Raw genomic sequence first — 24,802 nt, forward strand, 5'->3', positions numbered from 1 at the left:
GGCCCTATGTAGAGCATGCCTTGCCCCCGGCAGAGTCGGGGGATGGTCTGCGCTAGACCATCCCCCGGTTCTGCCGGGGGCCTGGAGAGGCTGGAGCAACGGGGGCAGAAAGGCATTGAGGTGGCACTTTGAGAGACCGCTCGCGATGGAGCTGGAGGCGGAAGGCAATGCCTGGAGGATTTTATGAAGAACCATTAAATCTTTTCACTTTTCTCCATTGGGGCTGGTTTGGGCATGGTGGATCCAGCACAGTGGGGCCCATTAGTTGACGAAGGGTGAAGTTGTGTGCTAGCCTCTAGAGCTTTCACCATCCTGAATGTTTTCTTAAACATGTAGTAAGGTTTGTGTGTGAGGTTGATGTTTTCCTATAGACATGAAGTAGGGTTTATGTGTGAGGTTGATCATCTCTATCTGTCATTCAGCTCAAACTTTTTGCTACTCATATTCAGGGCAAAGAAAGGGAGATGGATCCAAGAAAAGCAAGAAAACAACAGGCAAAGACTAAGAAAGGTATATGATGTGAATAGCCAAGATTCTACTGAGATTGTGTTTTAATGTTTTAGATATGCTTACTTGGGCTTGGTGTGTGTGTCTTACAGACAACAGGGGATACTCACTTAGATCTGGACGTGTTTGTTTGACTCTTAGAGCGAGGAAGCTCAATCACACAGACACCTGCATCCTCACATGTATCTCCTGTTAAAGAGGAAACAGAAGCGCATAATTCTCTTGGTCATGATTGAGGAAGAAGCGCTTGTGTTGGAGAACGAAATGAGCTCACCTCCTCCAACTCACACGGAGATTCTTGAATCTAGTACTGGGGTCAAGGGGAGACCCATAGAAGGCTTCTTGGAAAATCTATTGAATTGGGATTGCTTGGTGATGTATTCACTAAGTTTTTTGTGCAACGCAATTCCTCTACCCCATTGGTCCCTTTATGCAGGGTGATTCCAAATGAATCCATCCGTACAGTTTCTAGCCAACTTGAGGTGTTTCGTGATTCTTTTGACTGCCATGGTTATGTCGAAGCATCTCCTCCTTTTTTAGTTTCACTTACACGTCCTGGAAGCTCTATGTATTTCGAGGTCACACAAATAGACTTGCAAGAATGGAGACCAAACTGGGTGGTACAACATGACAGATTTGAGGATGAAATCAGAGGAACTGAGTGGGAGGATCTCAGTGGTAAGAAGTTTCTTGTTTGGGATGGCAATCATCATGTGAAGGCATGGATGTCTCGAGTGTGCGAAGGTATGTTCTTTTGAATGCCATAGAGTGATTTTATGCAACATTAAAAGTAATATATTGTAATATCTTTATTTTGTTTTCTCTAGCTTGGTCTCATAGCCCCTCACGCCATGTCCAGGTCAAATGTCAATTTTTGGTTGTGGACAAGAAGCAAGAAGGAGAATTGCTATTGGCTTTGCGATCTCAAAATGAGTAAGTGATCTCTCTCTACTTAATTACGGACATTGTGAAGTCATAGTTAAGTTCTTGGCTCATTGTGACTCTTTACAACATAAATTGGTGCGCACTAGTGTTACACCCACATTGTCACATGAGATCTTCATGTTTCAACGATTTGGAATGGCGGACAAATCATCCATATTGGACTACCTTGGTGAAGACGTAAGGAGGTGGGCTTTAATGGAGCTTAGTTTGGAGCAATGAAGTGGAGAGCAATGGTACAATGCTCCAGCTACAATCTTGGCACAGCTTGTGTGGAAGGTAGTGTTTGCATTTCCCATCTTTTATTAATAAACAGATTATCAATGTTTTTTAATCGTGTGAGTGATAATGAGTCCTTTTCGTTTTACGTAGACATCGTTTGAAAATGCGGTGAAGCACGCTATATCATGCATTGATAGACATGCCATGGGGTTGCAAGAATATGAGACAAAATGTGAGAAAGCCAGACGTGGTGTAGAGCAAACATTTCGAGATAGAGCGTACAAGATGCTCATAATTGTAAACCCATCCAATGGTGATGCATTCTTTCTACTCGTATATAACTATGATTGGTCCAAGAAGGGATTGGTTGCTCTGACCAAAGAAAAGCTCTACATAGTCGCCATATCTCGGATTTCAACTCAAAGGTATGTCACATGTCAATAAACCTCCCTTAACATAAACTAACCTTAACATCTAATCTCTTATGGCTTTGGTATGATGCTAAAATAGGAAGACGGAATTGCTTCAAATGCTTATGACCAGGAGGGCAAAGGACAAGGTAATTTCGGAGATGTTTGGGGATAACAAAAAGACGTTGCTGCATATGAAGAAAGAGTTGTATTGGGAAGAGCTAATAGGGGAGGCGGACTCTATTTTGGAGGGTCTATTGGTATATGATGATGTTATCTACATCCCACCATTTATGCAATGGGTGCAAGAGGAGCGATCGAAACACATACCATGGGCCTTCCATGAGGTGTGGGCAAAGATTGGAAAAGTGAAGGAAGGCCAAAAGCAACCTGAGGTGGAGAATGCCACAAAGAGGGTTGTCTACAGGTATATATCTTCTAATGCCATTCTATTTTTGCAGAAAATACATATACGCATTAAAAAAAATATTTTAGTGCTGTTTGTTTTATTTTGGATATGTAGGTGGGTGCAGCTACTCATTGGCCAAGGTCTAATGGGCGAAGAGACAGAAGCAATCAAAGAATGGGTAGATCCAAATTCCTCGGAAACAATGTACCCAAAGGAATGGGTTGAGAGAGGGGTTTCTGATTGGGAATATAAGAGATGTCCTTGGTGGTTGGACTATCCTCTAAATCATGTGCCTCCAAGTGAGGAGCTCCTAGAAAAAGGTACTTTTTTGCTTTCTACTGAATTATATGCATATAAATGTATATGTATATGTATATGTAAACCTTCCTACCTATACAAATACATACCTATACATACATATAAATATATATAAACTATCCATATGCATATACATATTAGATACATATACATACACATATATACATATACAAATACATATGTAAACATATATGTACATATACATATGCATACATACATACACTAAATTATATACTAAATTCCTACATACATATAAAGTTCATGTTACATTTAATATTTGGCATGTTAGATTTTAAAGAAACATTATTAAGTTTCGAAGTTTATTTTGGGATTTTTTAGAAAATGCAAAGGAGATGCTGTCCAAATTTTTTATAAATTTGTACATACATACATACATACGTACATACCTAGTTCATGTTACATTTAAGGTTTGGCATATCAAATTTTAAAGAAACGTTGTTAAGTTTTGATATATACATACCTACATACATATACATATAAATAGATACATATACCTACATACATATACATACACATATGCATATACACATACATATACATACACATATGCATATACACATACACATACATATACACATACATATACATATACATATATACATACCTACATACATATGCATATACACATACATATACAGGTACATATACATATACATAGATACATATACATCTACATACATATACATATACAAAAAGGTCTGGAGATTTCTACTTTTTTACTAAATTATCTTGATCTATTTCTTGAAGAATTTAAGAATTGCCAATCTGAGCTTGAAAGAGAGCCCCCAACTCAAGAAGACTCTAGAATACCTTCCCCGCAGCCAACAAGCTTGACCCAGTCTCCAGTAGTTGGATCCTCGCACGTGGCCCCAAAACCATCCACACCACTGTCACGAGTGCCACAATCACACCAAGAGCATACATCTACATGGTCTCTCAAGTGCAACGTGAGAGGCAAACAAAGAGACATCTTGACATTATGCATGATGTTCAAGAGGGAGACCCCACAAATGAAGATCAAGAGAGAGACCCTCCAGAGCATCTTCAAGAGGGAGAGGTGTCAGGAAAACGTGACATCATGGACATGACTAGTAAGAGTACTTTCCATTGCAAATTTATTTTTAGAAGTGTGTGCTTTCGAAATGCATCTCATTTTTTGTCTTGTTTACTTGCAGGTGAGAGATGTTCTTCACACATATTGCTAGTAGACGTCCACACTCTTTCGGAGGGCTCAGATAGGTAAAAAGAATGATTTCACCATATAATTAGTTTTCCAAGTTATACTTACCAAAACCAAACATCATAAATCTTTTATGTAGTGTGGAAGAATTCTTGATGAAGACTCCCAAGGCTCTATCTCATAGAGGTGCTCCCTCAGATACAGTGGCTCGCCTCGTATGGGCTAACTTTCCTACAGGTTTACAAGTTGTTGATGTAGATACAAATGGGTGTCCCTCATGGAATCAAGTTTCTTCATCATTGATACGTGCCACACTCAGCTTTGTTGGTTTGTTTGTGGTGGCTGATGAGGGTTGGTTTGTGTGTTTGAGTCTAATGGATCAACTTCCTAAAATATATTCCATGGGAAAGAAAGTTGGATTGGTCATGCATCAAACAATGTCTGTTCATGTGGAATCAAGTTATTTGTATGAGAATGGAGAATGGGTAAGTCATAATCTCTCAAATATTTCCCTTTATGTATACATGTTATGTGGTATAGATATCCAAACATAATGTTTTCTCGTTATGGTAGGTGGATACATTGGCGCTTAGTATGTTAGTATTTTCTATCGAGTAAATTGCCATGTCCCTATTATTGATCGTGAGGCTAGGCAAAATGTTTCAAAGAAGTTATTCAACGCTCAACGAAATTTCATTTTTGAGAAGAATAAGAAGCATCCATTCCAACGCATGATGGTCTTGGAGCGCTACATTCGAGGTGGTGCAGAAAGATCTCCTATGTTCTTTAGGTGAGACAATTTTCATTCTGTTCATTTTCATAGCTACTTTTTCAAAATACTTAGATGCACGTTTATGATTGTATTTCATTGTAGGTGGCTAGTGGAGACCTTATCAAGTGAAGGAGATGGTGTCTTGGATGTTTTTGCGGGATGTGGAGGCTTGGGACGTGCATGCCAAGAGTTAAAAAGGCACTATATGGGGATAGAGAATGACATGGAGGTAGCCAAAGCATGTCTGGGAGATTTCTCATTAGGTCGGGATGACACGTAGAAGAATGCTATAATTTGTGGATTAAAAGACTTTGTAATTGAGATTGTCATGGTTTGGAAGTTTAAAGATCGATATATACAATTTTGATCTTTAAAAAAAGATTGTGTTATATATTTAAGTAAGTAAGAAAGTATGTATGTAATGTATGTATATATGTTAGTGCTGTGCGTAGGTAGCTCTTGTATGTATGTATGTATATGTATATGTACAAGGTGCATGAATTTAGATAGGTATATGAATATATGTAATTATATCAATAAGCATGATGTGGATCAAAAGACTTTGTAATCGAGATTTTCATGGTTTGAAACTTTAAGATCAATATATACATTTTTTATCTTTAAAGGATTGTTTTTTATATTTAAGTAAGTAAGAAAGTATGTATGTATGTATGTATGTATATATTAGTATGTAGGTAGCTCTTGCATGTATATATGTATATGTATATTTTGTATGTGTATATGTATGAGGTGCATGAATTTAGATAGGTATATGAATATATGTAATTATATCAATAAGTATGTGTATATGTATGAGGTGCATGAATTTAGATAGGTATATGAATATATGTAATTATATCAATAAGTATGATGTGGGATCAAAAGACTTTGTAATTAATATTTTTATGGACTAGATCTTTAAAAGACTAAAATTTATATTGTTGATCTTTCAAAGCTTGTTATTTATATGTAAGTTCTTAGTCCTTTACAAAGCTCATAGTAAGTTCATGGTCCTTTGCAAAGCTCGCACTAATTGTTCATTGCTCCAAAAAGCTCGTCAAAAAAAGGTCGCAAAAAAATCCCCCCACGACATGTTTCATGGCAAACAAGTGATTTGCACTGTCATCATTACTGCTTGATGCAAAATTTTCACCATTTGCATAATTTTCACCATGTTGTGTATAATGTCCACCATGTTGTGCTCTACCACCTCTCAAATCATTTTGTTTGTGGAAACAATCACATGCCATATGAACAAATTTCCCACAGTAATGGCATTCCACATTTTGCATAGATGTTTGTTGGCCTTGCCAACGTCCTCTACCATGAGGATTACCTCTGCCTCTCTGAGGTGTATATCCACGACCACCTCTAGCACCATATGTAGGCTGAAAATTCTATTGTGGTGACCTATCCTGCCATCCACGACCATTACCATGACCACGTGATGTAAATCTCCCCCTGATGCATCATGAAAAGAGTCACTGAGTTTGATTTCCTCAATAAGCAAGAGTGAAACCAACTCATCAAAATCTGGTAAACCTGTACTCCGAACAAAAATAGATGTATCAAAAGACTTGTACTCCTTGCCAAGACCATGCAAGGTAATGTCTACCAAATCATCATCAGGCATGGGAGCATTGATAGTTGCCAATGCATCTGCATACTTCTTTATCTCTTGAACATAATCATGGATACTCCTTCCTTTCCGCTTCACATTATGAATCTGTTGTCTCAACTAAGACTTACGAGCACTAATGTCTGTATCAAATAGCTTTACCAAAGTATTCCATGCATCCTTGGGATTCTCAGCATCATGTATATGTATGAGTATAGCATCCGAGATACATATATAGACAAGTAATGCAAAATTTTGTATGCTCTCTCTGACCATTGCTTATGAGCTACAACCTATTGTTGTGAGGTTGTCGGGGTAGTTCCGGCTCTAGCTCCGCACCTGTAACAAGGTTCCAAAATCCTTTTCCCGTCAGAAAGCTTTTAATCCTGTACTTCCACACCTGGAAGTTCTTCCTATCCAACTTCTCACCCACAATCTGTACTGGGTTGTCTGACATATTTGCTCAATGCAAATGCACCTTCCGCACACGTCAAAATCTATAAATGAGCCTTCCTCAGCTCAACCACACTCTAATAAGTGTTCCAGATACTCCAAAGTACTCAATGAACTTCAGTGTTGATGTAGAAAATCAAACTGATTGCATTCAAATTGAACTGGCATATGCAGTCCAAAGTACCCTGTCTTCTAGCACGCTTTCCAAGGCTTCGAATTGCAATGTAGTAGTTCAATCAAGTGTGGATAACTTGCATTGACACCTAAACAAGCTCAATGTTGCATATCAACACCAACCAAGGTGCGTACATACCAAATTTATCAAATCCCCTTCGAAAAACCAGTAAAACTGAGTGTGGAGTTATTCTGGGAGATAATCAGGGAAAAGAGAAGAGGTGGAGAGAATTAGGCAAGAGGTGGAGATATTCAGGGAGTGAATCATGGAGAAATCAAGGGGATTTGATGCTTGATGTAAACACTATAAATTGAGGCATAGCCCTAATGAGAATTTGCTGGTTTTTGAGTATCCATGCCTACATTAATCTATCTGCTAATTATTCACTAATTACGTCTTAATCACTTGCTAATCACTTTGTTAATTATGTTGATTCTAGTGTTTGATCCACCATAGCTCATCATTTAGCTCAAATTTCAACATGTAAGTGGTGTGACTAGTTTTATGTTTGCATGAACATCCGGCTAGGGGGCCTGGGAACTCTTTTCCCTGGTACCCGGGACAAAACCTAACCAAATTCCTAATTGGATCCCATCACTACAGTGGTTGGGTGGTTGGCTAACCCATGGGACTGGATTGGACTGATGGATCCGTAAATCGAGACTCAATTTCTGTTTAGTTTGATAGATGAAGTAAATTCCGGACAAAAATTGTTCTATGGAAAAGAATCAACGGCTGTGCCTCTCAATGAGGAAAAAAACGTTGGTCTCTATGATCCAAGTACAATCTTTTTCCCTGATCTGACTATGGGACTTATGGGTTTGGTCAGATGAGCTCAGTTAGTTAAGGCTTTTGCTTACGTTAGGGAAAAGTTATCTTGGTGGAATCGCCCGTGCTTTCCGGGCAAAGAAAGTCTTTTCGGGTTCGGTTTTGGAAAAATCGATGGATTAGTCTCTTGTTCGGATATCCGTGGGCGATATCCGTGGTGGGCGAGGCCTCGAGTGTGGGACCCTGTCCCGCACAAGAAGTGCTACTTCCACTGCTAGCACCCTTGAAATTGTTGCACGGTGGGGACATGGATCTTACAAAGCCATAATCCATAATCTACAACACACTACATGTATTGTGTCCACACACTCCTAACCCTAGCTAATGTCCACACACTATGACTAGGTGGATGCGGTCATTTATGTCTCACACATGTTACTACCTAACATGCCAGCACATATTGCAACTGGCACAAGCTGACATCGAGCTTGAATCTCAACAGGTGTGGTGGTCTGAATAATCTAAGCAACTGGTCATTTACTGCACTGAACTTAATCGCATGCAAGCCCGGTGGTGGTCTTCCTTCAATCAATCAAAATCCGAGCCGCCACTTAATTTCACATGCCACGCGGTGACTTAATCAATGCGACCACTTAATTTCACATGCCACGGTGACTGAATCGACTCTACCAAAATGATCATGACTGGTAATTAATGGCACTCTAATCTTAATGAAATCAATCAAAATCCAGGCCACATGCCTTGTAATTAGGTCTCAGATGCTACCGCGGTGGCACTTAAGCCCAGTGGTCTTCCTTCAATCACTCAAAATCTGAGCTGCCACTTAATTTCACATGACGCCAGAGCGCAGTAACTCAATCGACTCTATGGTGCCCTCCAAGTGATAACCGGCACTTAATTTCACATGCCAGCACGCGCGGTGACTAAATCGACTGTATGGTGCCCTCCAAATGATCATGACTGGTATTAGGTAATTAATGACACTCTAATCTTAATGAAATCCAAATACTCATGTAGCCGACTGCACCCAACTGTACCTTTGATCCAATTCTTGTTGGAATCTTGGTGGTGGTGTGAATAATTTGAGCGACTGGTCATTTACTGCACTGAACTTAATCGCATGCAAGCCCGCCGGTGGTGGTCTTCCTTCAATCAATCAAAATTCGAACCGCCACTTAATTTCACATGCCAAATCCGAGCCGCCACTCAATCGCATGCAAGCCAGGTGGCTGGTAATTAGAAGCTCGTCGGTGGGTGGCAGATGTCCAATTAATCATGAGCCACCTTCAATCAAGGTGAATTATATTCAATGGGCCTGTCCTCAATATGCCACTGCGGTGGCTAGCTAAGGCCTAATTACCTTCCCCACTCTACTTAAGCCTCCACTCTTCCATTTCCTTACTCTCTTGCAACTATCCCCTCTCACACTCCCTTACACTCTTCTTGCAACTTCTATCCCCTCTCACACTCCCTTGCACTCTTCTTGCAACTTCTGTCCCCTCTCACAATGGATTCCCTTGGATGCACTGAGCTCCAAAATGTGTCAATCCCCCCTCTACACAGGCCCCGAGAGCTCCTCACACAACCTTCAAAACCCCTCTGCATAGGCCGAAAGCTCCTCACACAGCCTTCAGAATGATAAAAACAGAAGAAGGAGGGAGCACACACAAGAGAAGCAAACCCTAATCCATATTCATCAATCATAAAGAAGGAGAGAAGCCATAGTCATCATCTCTCTCACACACACAAAAGAGAACACAACATAGTGTTATGTCCACACTACAAAGTAAACCTAATGTAATGTCCACACCACACATGACCAGCTGGACGCGGTCATAAACACACCACATGATATCCATCTACCATACTGTCACTCTGTCAGCACCCATGTGCTATCCTCCAGCTGTATACGAGCTTGACATTTCAACACTCCCCCTCAAGCTCAACATGTCCATCTCTAGAACTCCCAATCTAGTACGGAAATACTCAAACTTATCCTTACCAAGTGCTTTGGTAAAGATATCTGCAACCTGCTCATCTGTCTGTACATATGTCAAATCAACATGCCCATCTAGCACTTTCTCTCTGATGAAATGATAGTGGACCTCAATATGTTTGGTCCTGGCATGATAAACTGGGTTGCTAGCAAGCTGAATACTACTCATGTTGTCACAATGAATGACAACTCTCATATCACTCTGTAACCTGACATCGTCTAGCAACTTCTTCAACCACATAGCCTCACATGCAGCTATGGCTGCTCCACGATACTCGGCCTCTGTGGTAGATAAAGCAACTGTAGGTTGCTTTTTACTGCTCCAACTCACAGCTCCACTACCAAGGCTAAAAACATAGCCACTAGTAGACCTCTTGTCATATGCACTACCGGCCCAATCTGCATCTGTATATCCATAGACATGCATGTCTTTTCCTGCCTCATAGAAAAGACCATAATGCACGGTAGTTTTGACGTATCTCAGAATACGTCTCACAGCATCCAAGTGAGGTTTACGAGGACTCTGCATAAACTGACTTACCAAACCAACTGCATAGCTGAGATCTGGCCTCGTAATGGTCATGTAGATAAGGCTATCAACCATTTTTCTGTACATGGTGATATCATCAAGCTCATCACCCAAATCAGCCCTAAGCTTCATATTTTGCTCTAATGGTGTCAACATTGGTTTGCATGCTGTCATACCATACTTTGCCAGCATGTCAAGTGCATATTGCCTTTGCACCAGCCATATACCCTTGATTGTTCTAATCACCTCAATGCCAAGAAAGAACCTTAAATCACCAAGGTCTTTCATATCAAACTCTTTGCATAAAGAGGCCTTAACCTCATCAATGCCTGTCCCACAATCACCTGTGATAATCAAATCATCAACATAAATGACTATCATCACGATACCATCATGTGTCTTCTTCACATAAAGTGAAGAGTCTGCATTTCCAACCACAAATCCAATACTGACAAGATATCTGCTGATCTTGTCACTCCAAGCATGAGGTGCTTGCTTCAACCCATATATTGCTTTCTTTAACCTGCAAACAAAAGTAGGATATTGTGGATGTACATATCCTTCTGGCTGTTCCATGTACACCTCTTCTTGTAGTTCACCATTCAAGAAAGCATTTTTTACATCCATTTGATGTAAAGCCCAACCTTTTTGTGCTGCTAGTGCAATGATAGACCTCACAGTAGCCATCTTAGCCACTGGGCTAAAAGTTTCATCATAATCAAGACCATAAGTTTGTGCATATCCTTTAGCGACCAGCCTTGCTTTATGTCTCTCTAGGCTGCCACCTGACTTGCACTTTACCTTATACACCCATTTGCAACCAATTGCATTCTTTCCTTGCGGTAACTCAACCAATTCCCATGTATCATTTTTGTCCAAAGCGTCCATCTCTTCATCCATGGCTTTCTCCCATACATGCTCTCCAATAGCCTCTGTATAGCATGTAGGTTCCACATGCTTCACCATAGATGTCATGTATGCATAGTGCATAGCAAAATCTCGATATGTCAATCTGTCAACTGGATATCTGACTCTCTGGGATCTCCGCAATGCATGCGGGTCACTCTGTACACCTGTAACTCTAGCATGTGGTGGCACATATCTATCCTGCCTAGCACCAGGTGTGCGTAAAACAGGTATGCCAAGCTCCTCATCCAAACTCTCTGAACTAGATGACTCATAACCTGTGATTCCAATTCCTTCGACCTTCTTCTTTCCTTTATCCATAGCACTACTCCCAGTGCTCACACTCTCATGCCTCAAACGTCCTGACCATGGACGTACACTGCTACTCTCAGCTTCTGCTGCTGGCCCAGACATAGTAGTAGAACTAGAACTTGCTTGTGGCAAGTTCACAGGCACATCTGCCTGAAGTGACTCAATGACTCCCTCATATTTTGCTTTGTACCAACTAGCAAGCTCATCAAACACCACATCACGTGAGATGACCACTTGTCTAGTTTGAGGGTTATAACATTTGTATGCCTTTCGATCCTGTGCATATCCAACAAATACACATTTCTCTGCCTTAGGATCCAACTTCCTTCTTCTTTCATCAGGCACATGTACATAAGCTATGCATCCAAAAACTTTGAGATGTCCAATGTCTGGCCTGTAATCTGTAAGCCGCATCTCTGGCGTGCTTCCATGAATGGCTACTGTAGGTGTTTTGTTCAGTATATACACTGCAGTAGCACATGCTTCTGCCCAATAGTAATCTGGCATGCTCTTTTCATTGAGCATTGCCCTTGCCACTTCACATATGACTCTATTCTTTCTCTCAGCCACACCATTCTGCTGAGGTGTATACCTGCAAGTCAACTATCTTCTTATTCCATGCTTCCTCAAGAAATGCTCAAAAGCTTTTGAGGTGTATTCACCACCTCCATCTATTCTCAAATATTTAATCCAACAGCCATATTGCTTTTCTACAAGAGCTTTGAAATCCATGAACTTTTCCAACACTTCACTCTTCTCTCTCAGAAAGTATATCCATGTCATCCTGCTGAAATCATCTATAAATGTCACATAGTATAGACTGCCTTTGATAGATGTGTTTTGTGCAGGACCCCATACATCACTGTGTACTATCTCAAGTGGCCTGTTACTCATATTTCCTTCTCTAGGAAACCTCAACCTTGCCTGCTTTCCAAACTGACAGGCTTCACAAACATGCATATGTCCATCATATTTGAATCTAGGCAATCCACTGACAATGCCTCTTGTTTGCATGTTCTTTAATCTCTGTATATTGACATGTCCAATCCTTTTGTGCCACATATCAATGTCTTGCACAATCCCATTGCTTTTAGAAAACATGGCTGAGTTCAACTCTGGTATGCCTGCATCCAATTTGAACAACCTTCCTTCCTTCTTGCCCTTGGCAATCAATCTACAGCCATGCTTAAAGTCTTCCACAAAATAGCCATTCTCATTGAATCTTACTTGTAGTCCCTGCTCAACCATTTGGCCTACTGATGCCAAATTCTTTGTAATGTGGATGGTACATATAGCACTTCTGACATATTCTTCACATTTCCATCATGCATCCTCAAAGGCACACTGCCAACATGTGTTATAAGATGCTAAGTATCATCTCCTGTGACCACATAACCATTTGTACCCAATGGTTGCATCTTCTTAAACCACTCACCATGACATGTCATGTGGTTTGAGGCACCCGAATCCATATACCATGACTCATCTCCAGCATTCTGAGAATCCATTGTCCCCATACTGTGCTTCATTGCAAAAAGATGATTTGAACTCCCATCATTGTTACTAGTAGATGCATAATTTCCATGTTGTGGTCTTCCATTCCTGACATCATTTTGCTTTTTGTAACAATCTTTTGCCATATGTCCAAGTTTGCCACAATAGTGACATTCAATCCCATTCAAATTTTGTTGAGGACCTTGCCATCATCCTCTACCACGAGCACCTATTCTAACTCTCCCCCTATGGGATTGAAATCCATGACCTCCACGTGGTCCAAATGATGACTGTGAATTCTGAAAATTTTGATTTGATTGTGGTTGAGTAAACCTGTCATTCCAACCACGTCCTCCACGGCCTCGAGGGGCAAATCTCCCCCTACCTCGAGAGCCTCTAGATGAGTAAAAAGCCTAATTCCTTGCATGCTCATCATTACTTAGATGAGGATGCACCACCTGTAATATTCATACCACCAAGTCCAAGCTTTAATTCTTCCACAATGAGCAATGACACAAGCTCATTAAAGTCTGGCATTCCTCCCAACCTTACTGAGATGGAAGTATCAAAAGATTTGTACTCCCGACCTAAACCACGCAATGTGAGAGCAACCAAATCATCATCATCCATTGGAGCATGAATTGATGATAGTGAATCTGCATAACCCTTGATTTCGTGAACATACTCATGTATACTCCTATTCCTTCGTGTTACACTGTGAATCTGTTGCTTTAGTTGTATCTTCCGTGCACCAGTGTCTGTCTCATACATTCGGCACAATATATCCCATGCTTCTTTCGGTGTATTTGCATCTTGGATGTGAATAAGCAAGGCATCTGTTACACATATTGAAAAGTAATGCAACACTTTCGAAGACCGCTCTACCCATTGCTTGTGAGCCACCAACTGAGCATTATTTGGTTGAGGAGGTAGAAATGGCTCCGGGTCTTCATCCGACACGAGACTCCATAAACCTTTGCCTTTCAAAAAACTCTTCATTCGAAACTTCCACACTTGAAAGTTAGTTCTGTCAAGCTTCTCTCCAACAATTTGTACCGGACCATCTCCCATGTTTGCTTACAGATTGTACTCGACACAATGTACTAAATGTACCCTGTAATGTCACACTTGCAAATGTTGTCCAAGACTTCAATCCTTTGTAAAATGCTTCAAATATGTGTTTTGCATACACATTTACCTCCAAACACTCTCCAATGCATGTATCTCAACCATCCAAGGCATTACACTTCAAAAAAGTTTAGTTGAAATTTTCTGGTTTTTTCTCGCCAGAGAACCAGTAAAAAAACCAGTCAAAGAATGATCCTTAATCCTTTAAAAAATTGTTGAAATCCAAGTTTGAGGTATGCTTTAGCTTCCCAATACTTTGCTCCAAGTGCTCCTAAGAGGAAATGACCAAATTCTTCAAGTTGAGTGAGCTACAATAAAAAATGTGACTCTCTGGTTTGCTTATTTCTGCATATGTCAGTGACCAACAGTCACTAAAAAGCTCATAGATTCTTCAAATCTCATCCAAATTCAAAACTTTTTGAATCAAAAGTTTAGCAACTCATAGCTCCTTGCTTGTACCAAAGTAATTAGCTTAATTTGCTACAGGTAGGGATTAATGCTTTGATTAGTGGGACTGTGTTTCTGTAGACAGTTCTGTAAACCTACAAATGACTGATAATTGACTTCAATGAGCTCTTAATCCAACAAATGAGCTCCAACAAAGCTTCAAAATGCCTTAGCAATTCCTTTGCTCAACTCCCCAAGCTTTGAATGGCATCAAATGGTGTAGAAATGAGTAAATGGCATGAAAAATGTTGAAACCTGTCCCAAACTGCTACAGAAAAGCGTCACCTGCTTCTGAGGCTCTAGGAGAGAGGGGTTATCACCATTGAGTTGATAGGATCCTTAGTTATGACCTAATGCATCATGGGTATGAAGGGCAAGCTCCAATTTTGAGTAGTATTGCCGCATTTGATCCTCCACGGGGCATATATTCTCTGTTTTGCAGGAGTTAAAAAAACCAGAATTTTTCTTTCACAAATCTCCTGAAATACATCAATGTTTCATGCAATGGTTTGCTCCAGTGTTGCTAATACATGTGCCCTTTCACAATACATGAGAACCTCTGTGTTTCCTTTGTATTTGCCCCAATACATTTGACAAAATACATTCCTTCACAAGCTTTCCATGAAAGCTTCAAAACCAAAAATTTTCTGCTTGCTTTATGCACTTCAATCTTCACTGAACCTGCTCTTTGGCACCTGCAATCCGCTCAAGAGAGTTTTGCTACTCTTACCCGTTAGGCCAAGCTTCAGATCTATAACCGAGGTGAGCTCCACAGCTTTCTTTTGCTCCACAGCTTCAATGGAAATCTTCACAGCTTCTTCTTCTTCTTCCCTCTTCTCTCACTCACTCTCACAACACAACTAATGAGCTCTAGGGCTCTGATACCATGATAAAAAACAGAAGAAGGAGGGAGCACACACAAGAGAAGCAAACCCTAATCCATATTCATCAATCATAAAGAAGGAGAGAAGCCATAGTCATCATCTCTCTCACACACACAAAAGAGAACACAACATAGTGTTATGTCCACACTACAAAGTAAACCTAATGTAATGTCCACACCACACATGACCAGCTGGACGCGGCCATAAACACACCACACGATATCCATCTACCATACTGTCACTCTGTCAGCACCCATGTGCTATCCTCCAGCTGTATACGAGCTTGACATTTCAACACAGAACCCCTCTTCACAATCCGAGAGCTTCTCACATGATCTCCCCCCCAGTCTTGATATCGTGAGTTACAGGAGCTCCTCCTCCGAGATCTCTATCAACTTCACCAAGTTGATAGATACAGTGGACACGAAGGATGGATTCATCATTTGTAAAGGTAAAATAGGATCAACATCAATGAAGGATTGATTGAAAAAATGCTAAAAATTCATGGAGGCGACTTGCAAACTCAATTCTTGGAGAAGAAGTGGAAGAAAAAGGACGTTTTAGATTTATTCCCCCATGCTCAAATTAGTGCAGATGGTGGAATCAAGGTTTTGAGCTTGCCTGATGATTATCAGAAAGAGTTGAAAAAGATAAGGCATTCTTTCCTGGTAGGAGGGGAACACTAAAATTCTCGCATGTTCAAGCAGCAATAGAGATAGTGAATAAACGTCCTATCTCTTTTTCGAAGGCGATCTTCAAGAGCGTGCTACTTAACTTGCACAATTTTTGGAATGGCAAATCTCAATTGTCATCTCAAGCAATGAGTGTTGGAATGTACTTGATGGGGAATCACCTCAAGAAATGTGTTGAGCAAGTCGAGAAGAAGTAGATCAAAACTCTGAACATGAAAGCCACTGATGTGCAGCATACGCAGCCCAACATGAGAGAACCCTCAAGAAGGGTGCAGAAGCGAGGGTAGAGGAGGCAAAAGTGAAGGCCTTGCAGGCACGAGAGCAAGCTGAGGCCGCTGAAAGATTGGCAAAGATAGAAAAATAGAAAAGAGAAGAAGTAGAGAAACACATCGAGGAGCTGAATCAGCAGCTTCAAGATATTCGAACGGATGGGGACGATGTAGAGGAAGAACTAGAAAGGACGAAGCAGACACTTGCAAATCAGACAGCCAAAAAGGAACTCCTCTACAAACGGCTCTGTAGCATGCAGAATGCATTGAACATTGAGAAAGATGATATGATAGAGAAACTGAGAAAGGAGAATGCAGAAACCAGGCTACTGATGCAAGAACTACAAAATAATTTCAATGCTAGGAAGGATGCAGAAGAGGCAACGAGTAGCCATAGTGAACGACACAATGAGACTACCCAATATTGGCATGAAGGCCTATGTTTCCGTTGTTTGCAAAAGGGTCATAAACTTTTGAGTGCAAAAACAAGCCAGAATCACGTGAAGTGCATGAGGAATTAACACAAGAAATGAGAAAGCAAGGTAGAATATGAAAGAGAATGTATGTGGATTTTCAAGTAATGATAACGCTCATGTAGAAAGAGGAAAAGCTATTGTAACCGTGTGGCCGAGGAGATTGAAGAATATGCACATGTCCATGCTGCTGTTCAAGTAGGTAAGGCCAAAAACCAAGCTTTAATTATTAAAATTCCTATCAAGATTACGACGCCTACTTCATGAGGGGAGATCCCCACACTTAGGTGTCAAAATTGAGTTTTTTAATTCTTTTCTTTGTTCCTTAGTCCACTCTTCATCTTATGTGAGCATTTACTCTTTTTTGGGGGGGTTTTCTTTTATTCTTCAATTTATCTCCTCCCTACATTTGGATTAATCTCATTGGCCCTGCCAAACCTTTGTTTGGACCTTAATCCAAACCTTTGTTTGGACCTTAATCCAAAATTTTCTGAAAACAGGGGCCCCTAGGCTAATGTCTTTTGTGCACATTATAATTTATTTCTAATGCACCTTAGGAATTTCTTTTTAAACTTCTATTTTGGGAAAATTTATTTTAATAAGAAGGGATATTTTTCCATCCAAAGATATCTAAAAATTGAATTACCTCTCTCTAGGCCAAAACAGGTAGAAAAAAGATCTTTTATTATTCTGAAAAGGGGATTGATTACAGGGGTAGAAACTGGACATCTTGAGGGAATAGGGAGGAATCTTACATTGAAGAAGATGAAAATCAGAAAGTGAGTAAACTTTTGGTTGGATTAATTGGGCATTCTTATCCTTGCGGTGCTGATTGAAATTGCAAATCGTTTTCCTTTGTTTGTTAAAATGACTCTATTTATTTATTGTGTAGATTGAAATTATAGATGAAGAAAACTTCTTGGGAAAAGGAATGGGTTCAAGGGGGGAGCTGTAGAGAAGGATGCCATCAATTGCCCTTGCCCACTATTTGCCACACGTGGACAAGGAGGTTTTCATTGTTTATCACAGTGTCTTCTCAGATAATCTAGATGTAGTAATGGTTATGAGGTAGATTTATATGGGAAAGGGAAAGGGAGGGTCTTACCACTTGCCTTATAGATTGGTCAAGGGCAGTGTATTACAACAAGAGATTTTGTGCATGTTGGTTACATGTGTTGAGATATCGAGCTCGTCTAGTGAGGCGGTGGACACTGATGACTCGCCTGGGGGATAGGTCCCACACTTACACCACTGGCATGGTTGGTGAGATCTTGGGTGATATGCGGCCAGTGGGATGACAGGCTGTGTGACAGCCATTCTAGAGACTGGCATAGTTATAGCGCCAGCTCATTTAGTTAGGTTCACACTATAGAGAACCCATGTATGTATTGGTTGAGTACCTTTCATATTATGTGTACTCTTATCTTGTATATGAGTGTTGAGTGTTGAGTGAAGAAGAAGAAGATATTCAGCCTCTCACCTTGTGTGTTCTCTATTAGGGTTTTGTGAGTGTGTGTGTGCAAGAGCTCAAGCTCTCTTCCCCCTTGCATCTTTTCATGGTATTAGAGCCTGGTTCGTGCTAAGGGCTGAGCTGCAAGCAAGAGAACCACAGGAAGCGGTACAAGGGTAAGAGCTTCAACTACTCTTCCCTATTTGCATTGGTGACTACACCCTTGTCGGGAGCTCTACGGGAGGCACCGGCAAACGATCTCTGATTGAGGAGCTTTCTTCATGGGAGTAAAGCTTAAGGGCAACTATACTATCCGTTTTTTGGGCAAAAAACGTGTTTCGGGCGCGTCTGGACCTCTGTTTTTCAGAAAGCAGGTGATTTCGAGCACTGTGGGTAAGTCATAGATTCTCTGCAGAACTCTGTTTTAAGAACTGCAGGAAGACAGATTGACTATGCAGACACTGTGGGTGCTGCAAAGAGGTCAACAATTGCCATTGGGTGTATGTATGCACATTGAAGTCACTGATTGTGACATTTGAGAGTACTACAGTACTGCTGCAGAAAATACAGCAGTTTGTGCAGGACAAACCAGAGTGTTTTTTCTGGTAAAATTGTGTGTTTGGCAAGATGTCAAATGATGGGATAATCCAGATTGTGGCTGAGAAGCTTGATAAGAAATAACTTCCATGCTTGGAGGTTCAGGTTGACGAATTTCTTGATGGGAAAGGGCTATTGGGACTACATAGAAGGTGAGCATGAAGAGGCACCAGAGATACCAGACATAAATCCGACTGCTGCAGATGTGAAAGAGTTTAAAGATTGGAACCAAGGAGCCAGGAAAGTTATGTATTGGATTTCTATTAATGAAACAAATACCAAGGCACGTAAGATACAGTTGAAGAATGAACTTCATACTGTGGAGAAAAAGAGCATGTCTGTGAATGACTATGCGCTGAAGATAAAGGGTATTGTGGAATCCCTTGCATCTATCGGTGTGTCAGTAGTAGATGATGATGACAAGGTGGAAGTCTGTCTACGTGGTCTCGGGCCACAATACAAGGCGTTCAAGACATCTATTCAAACTCGGGAAAACATTCCCAACTTTACAGATTTGGTGTCTATGCTGATTATAGAAGAGAAGAGCTTGGGTGAAGACCAACAGTCTTCACAAACCAAAAACAGTTCGGAGCAACAGGCCTTCTACACAAGTTCAGAAAGAGGACGAGGTAGAGGAGGCCGTGGACGCGGTCAAGGAGATGGCCGAACAGGTAATCAGAATTATGGCCAGCAGCAGCAGCAACAACAGTCCTAGAATACACAACAACAACAACAACAACACGCAGGTGGAAGAGGCAAATTCAGAGGCGGGGGAGTCAAAGAGGCCGTGGAAATTGGCAAAGGCAATATAATGATGCACGTGAATGCTATTATTGTGGTAAGCCTGGACATGTGCAGGCAGAATGTTATAAGAAGCAGGCTGACATGCAAAATGGGAAAGTGCAGCAAAACAACTATGCATCCTCAAGCAGAAATAATGAGGACAATGAAAGGTTGTTTGTTATGCAGCATGTCGTGAATGCCATGTCTGAAAATGTTGAAGCAGCACAAAAAGATGATGTGTGGTATGTGGATTCAGGTGCTTCGAACCACATGACAAGTCATGGGGAGTGGTTCAAGGAGATGAAAAACCCGGAAAGACCAGGTTTTGTGGAAACAGGAGATGACACTGCTCATCCAATTGCCCATGTTGGAGATGTGCCATTGTCTATGCAGGATGGCAAAGTGAAGTACCTTGCAGATGTACTTCACGTTCCGAACATAACAAAGAATCTGGTTTCAATTGGCCAGATGATTGGGTGCTGACAGAGTGACAGTATGGTAGATAGATATCGTGTGGTGTGTTTATGAATAGCACATGGGTGCTGACAGAGTGACAGTATGGTAGATAGATATCGTGTGGTGTGTTTATGACCGCGTCCAGCTGGTCATGTGTGGTGTGGACATTACATTAGGTTTACTTTGTAGTGTGGACATAACACTATGTTGTGTTCTCTTTTGTGTGTGTGAGAGAGATGATGACTATGGCTTCTCTCCTTCTTTATGATTGATGGATATGGATTAGGGTTTGCTTCTCTTGTGTGTGCTCCCTCCTGCTTCTGTTTTTTTATCATGGTATCAGAGCCTAGAGCTCATTAGTTGTGTTGTGAGAGTGAGTGAGAGAAGAGGGAAGAAGAAGAAGAAGCTGTGAAGATTTCCATTGAAGCTGTGGAGCAAAAGAAAGCTGTGGAGCTCACCTCGGTTACAGATCTGAAGCTTGGCCTAACGGGTAAGAGTAGCAAAACTCCCTTGAGCGGATTGCAGGTGCCAAAGAGCAGGTTCAGTGAAGATTGAAGTGCATAAAGCAAGCAGAAAATTTTTGGTTTTGAAGCTTTCATGGAAAGCTTGTGAAGGAATGTATTTTGACAAATGTATTGGGGCAAATACAAAGGAAACACAGAGGTTCTCATGTATTGTGAAAGGGCACATGTATTAGCAACACTGGAGCAAACCATTGCATGAAACATTGATGTATTTCAGGAGATTTGTGAAAGAAAAATTCTGGTTTTTTTGACTCCTGCAAAACAGAGAATATATGCCCCGGAGGATCAAATGTGGCAACACTACTCAAAATTGGAGCTTTCCCTTCATACCCATGATAGTTTAGGTCATTGCTAAGAGACCTATCAACCCAATTGTGAAATGCCCCTCTTCTACAGCCCTCTGCAGCAGGCGGCGCATTCTCGAGCAGAATTCTGGACGGTTTTCATAGATTTCATGCCATTCACTCATTAATACTCCATTTGATGCCATTCAAAGCTTGGGGAGTTGAGCAAAGGCATTTCTAAGTCATTGTGAAGCTTGGTTGCAGCTCATTTGATGTATTTGGAGCTCATTGAAGTCATTTATCAGAGGTGTGCAGGTGTGCAGAAGTTCTGTCCAGAAACAGAGCATTATTAATCAAGGCATTAATCCTTGTCTATATCAAATTGGCCTAATTCCTTTGGTACAAGTAGAGTCCTATGAGTTGCTAAACTTTTGATTCAAAAAGTTTTGAATTTGGCTCAGATTTGAAGGAGATAGAGCATTTTTAGTGAGAGGTGGTACCTGACATATGCAGAAAAAGGCAAACCAGGGAGCTACAAAACTTGGTGGTTCTCACTCAACTTGAAGAATTTGATCAAACCCTTATAGGATATGTTGGAGCAATGTGTTATGAAGCCAATGAATGCATAAACATCAAATTTGAACAAGATTTGAAGGAATTAGAGCAAGATCTTTGACTGGTTCTCTGGCGAGAAAAAAAAACCAAAAAAATTTTTGTGAAGAAGTATCATTTGTTTTCAACCTTGATCGAGTATACCTTGTTGATGAAGCATTGTGGGATCTAAAAGCACATATATTGAAATCATTTGGAGAGATTTGGAGCATTACAGGTACTTCATACATTGTGATCAAAGGGGTACATCTACTACCTTGCAAACATGGGAGATGGTCCGATACAAATTGTTGGAGAGAAGCTTGATAGAACTAACTTTCAAGTGTGGAAGTTTCGAATGAAGAGTTTTTTGAAAGGCAAAGGTTTATGGAGTCTCGTCTCAGATGAAGACCCGGAGCCATTCCTACCTCCTCAACCAAATAATGCTCAGTTGGTGGCTCACAAGCAATGGGTAGAGCGGTCTTCGAAAGTGTTGCATTACTTTTCAATATGTGTAACAGATGCCTTGCTTATTCACATCCAAGATGCAGATACACCGAAAGAAGCATGGGATATATTGTGCCGAATGTATGAGACAGACACTGGTGCAAGAAAGATACAACTAAAGCAACAGATTCACAGTGTAACACGAAGAAATAGGCGTATACATGAGTATGTTCAGGAAATCAAGGGTTATGCAGATTCCTTGTCATCAATCCATGCCCCAATGGATGATGATGATTTGGTTGCCCTCACATTGCGTGGTTTAGGCAAAGAATACAAATCTTTTGACACTTCCATCTCAGTAAGGTTGGGAGGAATGCCAGACTTTAATGAGCTTGTGTCATTGCTCATTGTGGAAGAATTGAAGCTTGGACTTGGTGGTATGAGTCTTACAGGTGGTGCATCCTCGTCGAGCAATGATGAGCATGCAAGAAATCAGGCTTTTTACTCATCTAGAGGCTCTCGAGGCAGGGGGAGATTTACCCCTCGAGGCCGTGGAGGACGTGGTTGGAATGACAGGTCTACTCAACCACAATCAAATCAGAATTTTCAGAATTCACAATCATCATTTGGATCACGTGGAGGTCGTGGATTTCAATCCCATAGGGGGAGAGTTGGAACAGGTGCTCGTGGTAGAGGACGATGGCAAGGTCCTCAACAAAATTTGAATGGGATTGAATGTCACTATTGTGGCAAACTTGGACATATGGCAAAAGATTGTTACAAAAAGCAGAATGATGTCAGGAATGGAAGACCACAACATGGAAATTATGCATCTACTAGTAACAATGATGGGAGTTCAAATCATCTTTTTGCAATGAAGCACATTATGGGGACAATGGATTCTCAGAATGCTGGAGATGAGTCATGGTATATGGATTCGGGTGCCTCAAACCACATGACATGTCATGGTGAGTGGTTTGAGAAGATGCAACCATTGGGTACAAATGGTTATGTGGTCACAGGAGATGATACTCAGCATCTTATAACACATGTTGGTAGTGTGCCTTTGAGGATGCATGATGGAAATGTGAAGAATATGTGAGAAGTGCTATATGTACCATCCATTACAAAGAATTTGGCATCAGTAGGCCAAATGGTTGAGCAGGGACTACAAGTAAGATTCAATGAGAATGGCTATTTTGTGGAAGACTTTAAGCATGGATGTAGATTGATTGCCAAGGGCAAGAAGGAAGGAAGGTTGTTCAAATTGGATGCAGGCATACCAGAATTGAGCTCAGCCATGTTTTCAAAGAGAAATGGGATTGTGCAGGATATTGATATGTGGCACAAGAGGATTGGACAAGTCAATATACAAAGATTAAAGAACATGCAAACAAGAGGCATTGTCAGTGGATTGCCTAGATTCAAATATGATGGACATATGCATGTTTGTGAAGCCTGTCAGTTTGGGAAGCAGGCAAGGTTGAGGTTTCCTAGAGAAGGAAATATGAGTAACAAGCCACTTGAGATAGTACACAGTGATGTATGGGGCCCTGCACAAAACCCATCTATCAAAGGCAGTCTATACTATGTGACATTTATAGATGATTTCAGCAAGATGACATGGATATACTTTCTGAGAGAGAAGAGTGAAGTGTTGGAAAAGTTCATGGATTTCAAAGCTCTTGTAGAAAAGCAATATGGCTGTTGGATTAAATGTTTGAGAACAGATGGAGGTGGTGAATACACCTCAACAAAAGCCTTTGAGCATTTTTTGAGGAAGCATGGAATAAGAAGACAGTTGACTTGCAGGTATACACCTCAGCAGAATGGTGTGGCTGAGAGAAAGAATAGAGTCATATGTGAAGTGGCAAGGGCAATGCTCAATGAAAAGAGCATGCCAGATTACTATTGGGCAGAAGCATGTGCTACTGCAGTGTATATCCCGAACAAAACACCTACAGCAGCCATTCATGGAAGCATGCCAGAGATGCGGCTTACAGGTTACAGGCCAGACATTGGACATCTCAAAGTCTTTGGATGCATAGCTTATGTACATGTGCCTGACGAAAGAAGAAGGAAGTTGGAACCTAAGGCAGAGAAATGTGTATTTGTTGGATATGCACAGGATCGAAAGGCATACAAATGTTATAACCCTCAAACTAGACAAGTAGTCATCTCATGAGATGTGGTGTTTGATGAGCTTGCTAGTTGGTACAAAGCAAAAGATGAGGGAGTCATTGAGTCACTTGAGCCAGATGTGCCTGTGAACTTGCCACAAGCAAGTTCTAGTTCTACTACTATGTCTGGGCCAGCAGAGTAGAAGCTGAGAGTAGCAGTGTACGTCCATGGTCAGGACGTTTGAGGCATGAGAGTGTGAGCACTGGGAGTAGTGCTATGGATAAAGGAAAGAAGAAGGTCGAAGGAATTGGAATCACAGGTTATGAGTCATCCAGTTCAGAGAGTTTGGATGAGGAGCTCGGCATACCTGTCTTACGCACACCTGGTGCTAGGCAGGACAGATATGTGCCACCACATGCTAGAGTTACAGGTGTACAGAGTGACCCGCATGCATTGCGGAGATCCCAGAGAGTCAGATATCCAGTTGAAAGATTGACATACTATGCACTATGCATACATGACATCTATGGTGAAGCATGTGGAACCTACATGCTATACAGAGGCTATTGGAGAGCATGTATGGGAGAAAGCCATGGATGAAGA

The 24,802-nt window shown here is 41.0% G+C and overlaps 1 long non-coding RNA gene across 1 annotated transcript in view; it reads left to right on the forward strand.

Annotated features, from left to right (window-relative positions):
• Positions 1-1,089: 1,089 nt before the first annotated feature.
• The window catches only part of LOC147638641 (uncharacterized), a 98,214-nt gene continuing 74,501 nt past the window's right edge, over positions 1,090-24,802 (forward strand). The window contains exon 1 of the long non-coding RNA XR_015265541.1: positions 1,090-1,185. This is a non-coding gene — a long non-coding RNA (uncharacterized LOC147638641). The remainder of the gene's footprint in view (positions 1,186-24,802) is intronic.

This window comes from Cibotium barometz, chromosome 5 (assembly GCF_041138505.1).
Source record: "Cibotium barometz isolate CiBa-2024 chromosome 5, ASM4113850v1, whole genome shotgun sequence".
NCBI lineage: Eukaryota > Viridiplantae > Streptophyta > Polypodiopsida > Cyatheales > Cibotiaceae > Cibotium > Cibotium barometz.